Raw genomic sequence first — 13695 nt, forward strand, 5'->3', positions numbered from 1 at the left:
GAGTGTCAAAATGATGTGTACGCCCCCTGAACATTGATGTGTGTGAATGTTTCTTGTCATGTGGGTGAGTGTCTATGTGGAGTGTTGCACCACAGCTGCATAGTGGATGCAACTGCTAAATCCATCTGATGTGTGAAGTAAGCCGTGCTGTGTGTCTGACTTGCTGAGCTAGCCCCACACCTGTGACCCCCCCCCCCCTGGCAAGTGGCACATGTGCAGAGTGATGTTTGCATCCGCTGTTGCCAATGGCTGGTGATTGTTGTGTGCCTGTGTGTGTCTGTGTACTCTGCTGAGGTTAAGTCAGTGGCCTGGGGCATGTGACTGCTTGGAGGTGCTGTCCATCAGCCTTGTGTTGCTTGGGATGCACAGTGTGTGCCATGATCAGGGATTGTTTGGCACCCCTCATGCCACCTGTGTACTTACTATGCCATGTAGTGCATTGTAGCGTCTCCAGTGGAATTAGTCCCTATGACTTAGGTGCTATTACTTGCCAGCATACTATGCCCTGTTCAACAAATAAAAGATGTTCAAATGTGTGTCTCTGTGACATGGTGCAGGTGTAGTGATGTTGTCCCACTTTGTCATCCACACAGGTAACCGCCTACCACAAGGGGAAGATCTAGAAGGACGCCGTCAAGGCCGTGCAATCGGTGGAGGGTCGCAGTCGGCGCCTGGCACAAGTGAGCAAGAGATGGCAGGACATCCGGTGCTGGACCCGGAGGATCGCCCGGGTCATGTTGAAGGATGAGTCTCCTCGCAAGCATGGCGGGCACCGGCGCCTGACCCACCAGATGAAGCGTGTCCTGGCGGTGGTCTTCCCTGACCTGGATAGGCGGATACAGGAGTTACAGCAGCAGGAAGGGGGTAGGTACATGTGTGTTTGTTGTGTGTCGCCAGCATTTGTACATGTATATGTACTTACTGATACGCCATTTCTGCCTACCAGTGGCTGATTTGAATGAGTCTGGCAGCTCCAACAATGACTGTGTACATGTAGTTTGGTGTGCTCATCCTTGTGTGACTTATGCTATACAGACACATGTGTGTTATGTTCACAGAGTGCCACATTCACACATGATAGACATGTCCATTGTGTGAAGGGTTGTGATTCTCCAGGAGTCACAATGTATGTCGTTGGGGTGTCAAAAGTACTCACAGGTCTCTGAGTGTGGGAACACCTTCTGCATTGGCATGTGGTATTTTGCCTTGGGTGCGACAATACTGTTTGGTTCACAGTGCACAAGAGGTGGCATGCCTTCATAGTCTTGCTGTGCTCAAATGATCCCAGACACTAGCTTCTCATGATCTTGGTATTTCTAGTTTTTTGCTGTTGTGCCCCAATTTTCATTGTTCCCAAGTGGCATGGTGGGTCATAAAACTGGGGAGTGCAGGGCTTACATATGTGGGGAGTATCCTAGATGTTACTCATGATGCCTTTCCTGATATGCACTGTTGCCTATTTTGTTTGGACTCATGTGTCAGATGTATACAGGTGACTGATTTCTTCCTGTCTCTTCACCTTGCCCACAGCATCATCGGAGGACACCGAGGTTGACACCGGCACGGACATGGAGGAGGGATCGAGCACTGGTGCCACCAGTCCTGTGGAGTCGGCGGAATCAAGTGGCACGGAGGGCGAGGGGAGTGAGGCGGAGGACCTGCCCAGTACCAACACTGACTACGAGGCAGACGGGTCGGAGGCTGAGCTCCCAGGGGGGGCGGAGGCTGCTCCCACAGCTGAAAGCAGCAGTACATCTATGGCTGCCCCCTCCATTCCCATCAGCGCCCTCCCACTTGCTCGGGTCCCTTCTGTCCGTGCTAGGCCACAACGTGTCTCCTTCGTGCCAGGCACCGCACCCCCTGCCCCTGTCCCCCCTGCTGCCCTCACTGCCGAGTCTGTGGACATTCAGCGGCAGTTGCAAGTTGGGCAAACATCGATCCTGACTGTCCTCCATGGCCACACCAGACTGCTGACCCAGATGGTGTCGTACATGGAGGGCATGTCATCAGCGATGTCTGACCAACGGATGTTGCTGAGGTCCCTGGACTCGTCACTGACGGCAGTAGCGAGTCACCTGCAGCGCTGCCTCCCCCCCCTACCCCTGCCCCATCCACAAGTCCCACACCAATGCCTGTCCCAAGCACAGCAAGACATCCACACACACGCACCCCACCAGACACAAGCAGCACACCACCACGTATGGGCAAACGCACACCTCCTGACACGCACACTCAGGGGTAAGCAGGCACACCCATTTGGTCTGGGGCACACAGGCAGGCACGCAGCCACAGTCATCGTCCACATGACTCACTCCCCAGTCCCTCCGATGTCACTCCTCTTGGCTCCCCTGTGAGAAGTTGGCCTGGTATATGATGCTCACTAGTTAAAGTGATCACCTTGTACCATGCCAAGCAACCCTTATGGTGTGGTTGTAAGTCAACCTTTTCGGACTAGCTGCCCTAGTGGTAGCGTAGGCTAAGCAGTCTTTGAGGCTAAACTCGTGAAGCGTGTTAAGCCAGCTGTTTTACCAAACGTAACCCCCTTTTTATACCAATGAAAGGACACCACACAGATATATATTCAAAATATATATGTATTTATTTCTCAAAGTAACCCCTAGTCTCTTTATGAGCACAGGAGCACAAATCGTCAAACAAGATTATCACAGAATACACAGAAGTTGCACGTTATATGGATAGGCCCTGGTGGCCACTCAAACCATATACTAAAATAGTGGTATAAGTACCACGAACAGAAAAGGGAAAAGGCCTAGGGCCTCTAGAATCGCTGGGCCTACAAGGAGCTAACGTCAGTTAGTGACCAGGAGGTCCACGGGTGGCATGTGCAGAGCAAATAGTCACACGCGTGCTCCCATAGGTTTCAATGGGTGCGTAAAAAGTACAAAGTTACTGCAAAGAGGATCTTCCGGATGGACTAGGAACTCAAGATTTGGAACACAGGCACTAGAGATGTAATACTACACTTGGGCACAGGTGTGCCAGCTTTACCTCACCCACAGGAAGCGGGTGCATAGGCCTCGAAGTGCGTCGGGTTTCTTCTATCTGTTCCGTGGAGCTTGAAGACAAAGATGCTGCAGGCGGTCGGTCCGGGAGAGATGCAGTGGATCCAAGAGTGGATCGGAGATGTTGAAGACCTGTAAGCAGAGGGGACAGTGTTCACAGTCACTAGCCAGTGACCAGCGTGGCACCAGGTGGGTACCAGGCAATGTCGGGTGCAAACAGGTGATGAGGGGTAGCTTGTCTCCGCAGCCACGTGGTCCCTGAAGGTCGACGACGTCCAGGAGTCGGCTCACGAGCTGTCCCACGCAGGCTCTCGCTGTCGGCGGTGTCGGCGACTTGATCGAAGCAAACAAGCCTTGGCAAAAGCAATTGCAGGAGGATTCGGAAATCAGCTGTTGGTTCTGACCAGCAAGGTCAGAGGGATTGCTCCTTTGGAGGGGAGCAAGGGCCAGTCTGGAGCAACCAGACCAGCGGTGTTTGTTGTAGATTTCGTCGCCAAGATGGCCACTAGCCAGCGGGCCAGCAACCGGTTAGGCGCATCGAGTGGCAAAATGCAGAAGGGCCCCACGCAGATCGTGGAGATGCTGGAGGGCTCACCTTTGGTGCAGATGCTGCTCGAGGGTTGGGCTTCTTAGGACCCAAAGCACAACTTGGAGGGAGCCTCGGTTGTTGCACTTGTCAGCTTGTCGTAGTCGTTCCAAGATGGCTGGCTCCACGTGTCTCGGTGCCTCCACGGGTCTCCTCTTTTCAGGGACTGTGGATCGGGCGGTGAGAGGTCTGGAGGTCCAGGTCTTGTCAGTCTCTGGGCTCGGGCTCCGGCGGGAGGCGGCGGCAAAGCAGACGGTGATTCGCTGGATGGTGCTTGCGTTAGCAAGGTGGTCACTCCCTGACCACAGGGGAGATTTTCTTCAGTCTTCTGTGCAGCAGAATGTCGAAGTTCCCGTCTTCTTCTTAGTTTCAAGTTGATTCCAGGATGTCTGAAGTCTTAGGACACAGCTCCTACCTTTAAGCGGATTCTAGGGGCCGGACTACCTGCTAGGTCCCTCCCTAAGGGTGGGACCAGGAAGGGGGGTGGTTACACCCCCAATCCTTTGTCCAGCTCGCCCCAGGCCCGGGACTGGTGTGCCCCAGGACCGGTTTGAACTGGCATATGCACCGAGGCTCCTTGTGAGCCACAGGCATGTCTGGTTTCTTTCAAGCCCTACCTGACCAATACACAAAATCCTGTCTGGGGTGGTGCACGCACCTCCCCTGGCAGGAAACCCTTTGTCCACACCTCCCAAGCTGGAAGGACTCCCAGCAGCAGGAGGGCAGACTTGTGTCTGTGGTGGCAGCATCCATTTTGTGGAGCTGAGGCTATGTCTGATTTTACCCGGGTTTCAGGTACTGTACATGTCGTGTCCCTCTAGAAGGGTGGAATGCTAACCCCGTCGCCAGAATTGGCGAGGGGTTAGTATTCCAATTCGTATGACACCTTACTCGACATGTTTTGATAAAGCCAAACCAAAGATAGCATTTAACCGCGAGGTTCATAATGCACTTAAGAGTATATGGTATGACGATATCTGGAAACAGTAGAAGGAAGTTGTTCCGACCACTGCAGACAGGCTCAGCTCATGCCAGAGCACCATCTCACATGGAACCAAGCACTCTGCCTTCAGGATTGTTAAGGCCTGCCATAGGAGTGACTTATAGGTTACCAGGTGTCCCATTTAAGGTTAGGTATAGGTATACTACACCTAAGTAAGAGGTGATTACACCAACTTACCCCAGCTGAGTGATCAGCCAGTTGTGTCAGATTGTTAGGCCAAGCCTGGGGTGGCATAATACATGCTGCAGCCCTTGGCAGGCCTTGGGTACACCAATGCCCTGGGTACCTAGTGTACACTGGTACAGGGGCTGACAGGGTGATCCACTTCCAATTGGTTATGCACCTAGGGTGCATAGTTGTAATTTAGTAGAGAGAACAGCAGGCTGGGGGTCTGATTGGCAGGCCCACAGCTTCAATATGTCAAAACCCAGTGAAGCAAAAAGCAAAAATTTGGGGTGACCATAGGATAGCAGACCCTACTCTCCTACACAACCCCCCCCCAAACGCTGGGACATTAAACTAGCCTTGACCAGTCTCGTCTTCATGTCCTAAGTGGAAGTACCTGGAGAGACCATCTGCATTCCCATGGTCAGTACCTGGCCGGTGCTCCACTGTAAAGTCCATCCCCTGTAGGGAAATGGACCACCTAAGCAGTTTGGGGTTTTCACCCTTCATCTGATTTAGCCACAAGAGGGGCTTATGGTCGGTCTGAATCTTGAAGTGAGTGCCAAACAAGTATGGCCTCAGCTTCTTCAGGGCCCACACCACAGCAAAGGCCTCCCTCTCAATAGCTGACCAATTCTTCTCTCTGGGGGTCAACCTTCTGCTAATAAAAGCAATGGGTTGGTCTTGACCATCTACATTAAGTTGTGACAGCACAGCTCCCACACCCAACTCAGAAGCATCTGTTTGGACAATAAACTCTTTGGAGTAGTCAGGACTTTTCAGGATAGGTGCAGAGCACATGGCCTCCTTCAGGTCATCAAATGCCTTTTGACAGCTTACTGTCCACTGAACCTTTTTGGGCATCTTCTTGGATGTCAGATCATTAAGAGGAGTCACAATGGACCCATAGTTCTTAACAAACTTCCTGTAATACCCAGTCAAGCCCAAGAAAGCTCGAACTTGAGTCTGGGTGGTTGGAGGGGACCAATCCTTGATGGACTGTATCTTACTCTCCAGTGGTTGAACTTGGCCCCCACCTACAAGGTGGCCCAAATACACAACCTTACTCTGCCCTATCTGGCACTTAGTAGCCTTGATAGTGAGGCCTGCCCTCTGCAGGGCCTCAAGAGCCTTCTTCAGGTGGATCAGGTGATCCTCCCAGGTGGAGCTAAAGACAGCAATGTCATCAAGATATGCTGCACAAAAGTCATCCAACCCAGTAAGGACTTGGTTCACCAGCCTTTGGAAGGTGGCAGGTGCATTCTTCAGACCAAAGGGCATCACCACAAACTGATAATGCCCACCTGGGGTTGAGAATGCTGTTTTGGCCTTAGACTCCTCAGCTAATCTGATTTGCCAATAGCCAGCTGTTAAGTCAAATGTGCTCAAAAACTTTGCAGAAGCTAGTTTGTCTATGAGCTCATCTGCCCTTGGAATAGGGTGTGCATCTGTCCTGGTGACAGCATTGAGTCCTCTGTAATCCACACAGAACCTCATCTCTCTCTTGCCATCTTTGGTGTGAGGTTTGGGGACCAGAACCACTGGGCTAGCCCAGGGGCTCTCTGAGGGTTCAATGACACCTAATTCCAGCATTTTATGTACCTCAGCCTTTATACAGTCCCTGACGTGGTCAGGTTGTCTATAAAGTTTGTTCTTTACAGGCAGACTGTCACCAGTGTCCACAACATGGGTACACCAGTCAGTTTGACTAGGTATCAAGGAAAACATATGTGAAAATGATTGTAGAACCTGTCTACATTCAGTCTGCTGATGGGCAGTGAGGTTGCCTCCAAGGGTCACTCCTTCAACTGAGCCATCTTCAGGGTTCTGAGACAACAGGTCTGGGAGAGGGTCACTCTCTTCCTCCTGTCCCTCATCTGTAGCCATGAGCAAGCCCATGTCTGCCCTGTCAACATATGCTTTAAGCCTGTTAACATGGAGTACCCGGTGGGGACTCCTGGGAGTTCCTAGGTCCACCAAGTAGGTGACCTCTCCCTTCTTTTCCAGGATTGTATGGGGTCCAGACCATTTGTCTTGGAGTGCTGCTGGGGCCACTGGCTCCAACACCCATACCTTCTGTCCTGGCTGATACTCAACCAAGACAGCCTTTTGGTCATGCCAAGCTTTCTGTAAGGCCTGGCTTGCCTCAAGGTTTTTGGATGCCTTCTCCATATACTCAGCCATCCGGGAGCGGAGACCAAGTACATAGTCCACTATGTCTAGCTTAGGCTTTTTGAGAGGTAACTCCCATCCTTCCTTCACCAAACACAGTGGGCCTCTCACAGGGTGCCCAAACAACAATTCAAAGGGGCTGTAGCCAACTCCTTTTTGTGGGACCTCTCTGTAAGCAAACAGAAGGCAGGGTAGAAGGATATCCCATCTTCGCCTGAGCTTTTCAGGTAATCCTTTGATCATACCCTTTAGGGTCTTGTTGAATCTCTCAACAAGCCCATTGCATTGTGGGTGATAAGGGGTGGTGAACTTGTAGTTGACACCACATTCCTTCCACATAGCTGTCAAGTATCCTGACATAAAGTTGGTACCTCTGTCAGATACTACCTCCTTAGGAAACCCCACTCTGGAGAATACTCCCAGCAGGGCCCTGGCCACAACAGGAGCTGTAGTGGTCCTAAGGGGAATTGCCTCTGGATACCTGGTGGCATGATCCACTACCACCAGTATAAATCTGTGCCCAGATGCAGTGGGAGGATCCATGGGACCCACTATGTCTATTCCCACTCTTTCAAAGGGGACTCCCACCACAGGTAGTGGTATTAGGGGGGCCTTTGTTGTGCCACCTGATTTGCCACTGGCTTGGCAGGTGACACAGGAGCGACAAAACTCCTTTGTATCTTCATTCATATGAGGCCAGTGAAAGTGAGGGACAAGCCTGTCCCAGGTCTTGTTCTGGCCTAAGTGTCCTGCTAAAGGAATGTCATGGGCCAAGGTAAGAAGGAAGCCCCTAAATTGCAGAGGTATGACCAACCTCCTGGTTGCACCAGGCTTGGGGTCTCTAGCCTCTGAATAAAGGAGCCCTTCATCCCAATACACTTTATGGGTACCTTGAGCATTCCCAGCAGCCTCAGCAGCAGCCAGCTGTCTGAGGGGTTCAAGAGAGGGACAGGATAACTGAGCCTGCCTCAAGTCAGCCCTTGAAGGTCCCCCTGTCCCCAGAAACTCAACCTGATCAGGTTCAAGCTCTTCAGGGACAGTTCCTTCAGGGTCCTCTAGATCAGCTTCCTGGGAAGGCTGATCATCACTCTGAGGCAGGGGGGAAGGCACAGCCTTGACCCTCCTGTTCTTCTTCTTGGTAGGTGCTTGGTCCATTGTTCCAGGATCCAAGACCTGAGGTTCAGTGAGGCACTTTTTGGCCTGTGACCTGGTCACAGCAAGGACATGTGATGATATACCTAACATCTCTGCATGAGTCCTGTACTCCACTTCTGACCATAGAGAACTCTCTAGGTCATTGCCCAACAAACATTCTACTGGGAGGTCTGCACTAACCACAACCCTTTTGAGGCCAGTTACCCCTCCCCATGAGAAGTTAACAACTGCCACACTATGTGAAGTAGTGGCATTGCTGGCATTGGTCACCAGGTAGTTCTCACCTGGTATGTACTGTCCAGGGTCCACAAAGCCTGGTGTCACCATAGTGACACTGGCACATGTGTCCCTGTAGGCTTGAGCCACTTTGTCATTAATTAAAGGAGTCTGTCTGTACTTGCCCAGGTTACTGGGGCTCACAGTCAGGGACAAATCAATGTCCCCATCACAGATCAAGACTGCCTGTGTAAGGGTTCTGTCTAAGTCAGAATCTCCTTCAGTTCCCATAGTGATTCCCACTACACCCTTTGTCTGGGGACCAACACTGCTAACAGTAGTACTGGGAGCAGGTGCCTTAGGGGCAACAGTGTTGGGGGCTCCACCCTTTTTGCAATCACTAGTCCAGTGAGTTGTATTTTTACAATGATTGCACCAGGGTTTCTTCTGACCTTCTTTCTTCTTCTTGGACTGTTGGGACCCACCCTCCTTAGCAGTAGTTTGGGGCCCTGTTGAAGACTTCTGGTCTTTAGGTTTCTGATCTCCACCCTTTTGGTCTGTTTTCTTCTGATCACCCCCTTGGCCCTGGTTCTGGTTCTTTTGCTTAACCCTGGTTCTGACCCATTTGTCTGCCTTCTTTCCCAATTCTTGGGGAGAGGTCAGATCAGAGTCAACCAAGTGTTGATGCAGTTGCTGGTTTTGACAGTTATTTAAAATCTGTTCTCTCATCATCAAATTATACAATCCTGTAAAATCAGATACCTTACTTCCCAGCAACCAACCCTCCAAAGCCTTAGTGGCACATTCAACATATTCAGACCAGTCCTGAGTCTGTGTCTTTTGGGTGTCTCTGAACATTAACCTGTACTGTTCAGTGGTTAAGCCTAACCCATCTACCAGAACACTCTTCAGGACTCTGTAGTTTCTGACATCCTCTTCTCTAACAGTGAGGAGTCTGTCTCTGCCTCTTCCTTCAAAGGAGAGCCAGAGGATTGCTGCCCACTGGTCTTCAGGAACCTGCTGTACTTTGCAGGCTCTCTCAAGAGCAGTTATCCATTTGTGGATGTCATCCCCACTTTTGTAGGGGGGCACAACCTTAGACAGGTTCCTATTGTCAAAGACCCTATCTTTGTCCTTAGGGACAATGCTGCCACCAGTGGGTATAGACCCACTCTCTCTAGGTTGCCTAGCCTTGTTCAGTTTTTCTTCCATCAGGGCTACTTCTAGCTCCTGCTTCCTGATCCTCAGCTGGGCTTCCTGCATTCTGGCCTCATGTTCCCTCCTCTGAGGGGTGGTCATCCTTTTCCTGGAGTGACCTTGAGAGCCCCTAGAGCCATGAGAAGCATTGGAGTCACCTGAGCGATTCCTTTGCCTCCCAAGCCCTGTGTTAAGTCCACTGGGGAGATCCAATGGGGTGAACCCATTGTCAGTCCCCAATAGCCTTAGTTTAGCTGGGCCAAGTATAATACTTGGCACTGGGCTAGTTCTCCCTTCATCATCACTACTTTCTGTATCCTCACCACTTTCCTCCCCTGTAGTATGGTTCTCATCTAAGGGATGGCTATTGGAACTAGGTACCTCTGTAGTATCTTCAGAAGGGGGGCCTCCTGTTCCTGACCCTAAGGGGGCTAACTGGGAAGCTTTCTTGAGTGCTCTCTGATTCTCATCATTCTGTAAGAGCTCTCTGAGCTCAACAGAGTTTGGGTTCTTGGGCTGTTTAAGGCCTCTAAGAGTTGCCAAATGCCTGAGCTCATTCTGATTAAGGGTAGCAAAGCTGGATGTTGCCCTCTGGGGGTCACTCTCAACAGAGATGGGTACAGTGGACCCCTCTGCCCCGGCCATTGCTCTTAAGTGTGGGTGGATGTGTTGCAATCTACCTACACTTGTGTTTACCTACTAAACCTATCTAGTAGTTGTAGTCAGGGTGTGCTACTCCCTTTGCTCTACAACAACTAAGTTCAGTAGAACTTATGTATATCTAATCTTGTTTTATATGTACCTACAGGTACCTATGTGATCTTTCAATTGGTAACCAAGAGATTACAATGGTAAAACACAGCAAGCTCAAATCCAACCGCTGCTCACCAATGTGAGAAGTTGGCCTGGTATATGATGCTCACTAGTTAAAGTGATCACCTTGTACCATGCCAAGCAACCCTTATGGTGTGGTTGTAAGTCAACCTTTTCGGACTAGCTGCCCTAGTGGTAGCGTAGGCTAAGCAGTCTTTGAGGCTAAACTCGTGAAGCGTGTTAAGCCAGCTGTTTTACCAAACGTAACCCCCTTTTTATACCAATGAAAGGACACCACACAGATATATATTCAAAATATATATGTATTTATTTCTCAAAGTAACCCCTAGTCTCTTTATGAGCACAGGAGCACAAATCGTCAAACAAGATTATCACAGAATACACAGAAGTTGCACGTTATATGGATAGGCCCTGGTGGCCACTCAAACCATATACTAAAATAGTGGTATAAGTACCACGAACAGAAAAGGGAAAAGGCCTAGGGCCTCTAGAATCGCTGGGCCTACAAGGAGCTAACGTCAGTTAGTGACCAGGAGGTCCACGGGTGGCGTGTGCAGAGCAAATAGTCACACGCGTGCTCCCATAGGTTTCAATGGGTGCGTAAAAAGTACAAAGTTACTGCAAAGAGGATCTTCCGGATGGACTAGGAACTCAAGATTTGGAACACAGGCACTAGAGATGTAATACTACACTTGGGCACAGGTGTGCCAGCTTTACCTCACCCACAGGAAGCGGGTGCATAGGCCTCGAAGTGCGTCGGGTTTCTTCTATCTGTTCCGTGGAGCTTGAAGACAAAGATGCTGCAGGCGGTCGGTCCGGGAGAGATGCAGTGGATCCAAGAGTGGATCGGAGATGTTGAAGACCTGTAAGCAGAGGGGACAGTGTTCACAGTCACTAGCCAGTGACCAGCGTGGCACCAGGTGGGTACCAGGCAATGTCGGGTGCAAACAGGTGATGAGGGGTAGCTTGTCTCCGCAGCCACGTGGTCCCTGAAGGTCGACGACGTCCAGGAGTCGGCTCACGAGCTGTCTCACGCAGGCTCTCGCTGTCGGCGGTGTCGGCGGTGTCGGCGACTTGATCGAAGCAAACAAGCCTTGGCAAAAGCAATTGCAGGAGGATTCGGAAATCAGCTGTTGGTTCTGACCAGCAAGGTCAGAGGGATTGCTCCTTTGGAGGGGAGCAAGGGCCAGTCTGGAGCAACCAGACCAGCGGTGTTTGTCGTAGATTTCGTCGCCAAGATGGCCACTAGCCAGCGGGCCAGCAACCGGTTAGGCGCGTCGAGTGGCAAAATGCAGAAGGGCCCCACGCAGATCGTGGAGATGCTGGAGGGCTCACCTTTGGTGCAGATGCTGCTCGAGGGTTGGGCTTCTTAGGACCCAAAGCACAACTTGGAGGAAGCCTCGGTTGTTGCACTTGTCAGCTTGTCGTAGTCGTTCCAAGATGGCTGGCTCCACGTGTCTCGGTGCCTCCACGGGTCTCCTCTTTTCAGGGACTGTGGATCGGGCGGTGAGAGGTCTGGAGGTCCAGGTCTTGTCAGTCTCTGGGCTCGGGCTCCGGCGGGAGGCGGCGGCAAAGCAGACGGTGATTCGCTGGATGGTGCTTGCGTTAGCAAGGTGGTCACTCCCTGACCACAGGGGAGATTTTCTTCAGTCTTCTGTGCAGCAGAATGTCGAAGTTCCCGTCTTCTTCTTAGTTTCAAGTTGATTCCAGGATGTCTGAAGTCTTAGGACACAGCTCCTACCTTTAAGCGGATTCTAGGGGCCGGACTACCTGCTAGGTCCCTCCCTAAGGGTGGGACCAGGAAGGGGGGTGGTTACACCCCCAATCCTTTGTCCAGCTCGCCCCAGGCCCGGGACTGGTGTGCCCCAGGACCGGTTTGAACTGGCATATGCACCGAGGCTCCTTGTGAGCCACAGGCATGTCTGGTTTCTTTCAAGCCCTACCTGACCAATACACAAAATCCTGTCTGGGGTGGTGCACGCACCTCCCCTGGCAGGAAACCCTTTGTCCACACCTCCCAAGCTGGAAGGACTCCCAGCAGCAGGAGGGCAGACTTGTGTCTGTGGTGGCAGCATCCATTTTGTGGAGCTGAGGCTATGTCTGATTTTACCCGGGTTTCAGGTACTGTACATGTCGTGTCCCTCTAGAAGGGTGGAATGCTAACCCCGTCGCCAGAATTGGCGAGGGGTTAGTATTCCAATTCGTATGACACCTTACTCGACATGTTTTGATAAAGCCAAACCAAAGATAGCATTTAACCGCGAGGTTTATAATGCACTTAAGAGTATATGGTATGACGATATCTGGAAACAGTAGAAGGAAGTTGTTCCGACCACTGCAGACAGGCTCAGCTCATGCCAGAGCACCATCTCACATGGAACCAAGCACTCTGCCTTCAGGATTGTTAAGGCCTGCCATAGGAGTGACTTATAGGTTACCAGGTGTCCCATTTAAGGTTAGGTATAGGTATACTACACCTAAGTAAGAGGTGATTACACCAACTTACCCCAGCTGAGTGATCAGCCAGTTGTGTCAGATTGTTAGGCCAAGCCTGGGGTGGCATAATACATGCTGCAGCCCTTGGCAGGCCTTGGGTACACCAATGCCCTGGGTACCTAGTGTACACTGGTACAGGGGCTGACAGGGTGATCCACTTCCAATTGGTTATGCACCTAGGGTGCATAGTTGTAATTTAGTAGAGAGAACAGCAGGCTGGGGGTCTGATTGGCAGGCCCACAGCCTCAATATGTCAAAAACCAGTGAAGCAAAAAGCAAAAATTTGGGGTGACCATAGGATAGCAGACCCTACTCTCCTACATCCCCTGCCCCAGATTTGGAGAAGGAGGCCTACTTTGCTGGGCTGGGCCTCAGGCCCACTACTTCACCTGGCCGGAAACGGTCAAGGCACTCCACGGGTAGGGGAGTTAAGTCCCCCAGCCTGCCCACCACCTCCCCCAGTAGCGCTGCAACACATCCCTCCGACCCACCCCCCCTACTTGGGGCCTGTTGTTTCTCCGGGTGCAGGGGAGACGCTTGAAGAACTGGCAGAAGTGTGCAGCGCCGAGCTCACCTCCACCTTTGGCGCTGCCCCTCCCCCTGTGGTGGAGTCGTCCGTCCCTGCACCCACCACACCTACCCTTCTCCCTCCTGTCCCTGCGGTGCCTGGTCCTTCCCCACATGATGCCCTCCCCCCCCCCAGTCGACGACACAGAGTCTTCTGTTGTGCAGACAAGCTAGGGGAGACGCATGGCCATGTGTCCTCCCCCCCAAGGACTGATGATATGGACTGGCCATTGGCCTTTGTGAATAGTCTCGTTTCCACATTATTATTTTCATGCTGAATA

The sequence above is a fragment of the Triturus cristatus genome, chromosome 1_1 (assembly GCF_964204655.1).
Source record: "Triturus cristatus chromosome 1_1, aTriCri1.1, whole genome shotgun sequence".
NCBI classification, from domain to species: domain Eukaryota; kingdom Metazoa; phylum Chordata; class Amphibia; order Caudata; family Salamandridae; genus Triturus; species Triturus cristatus.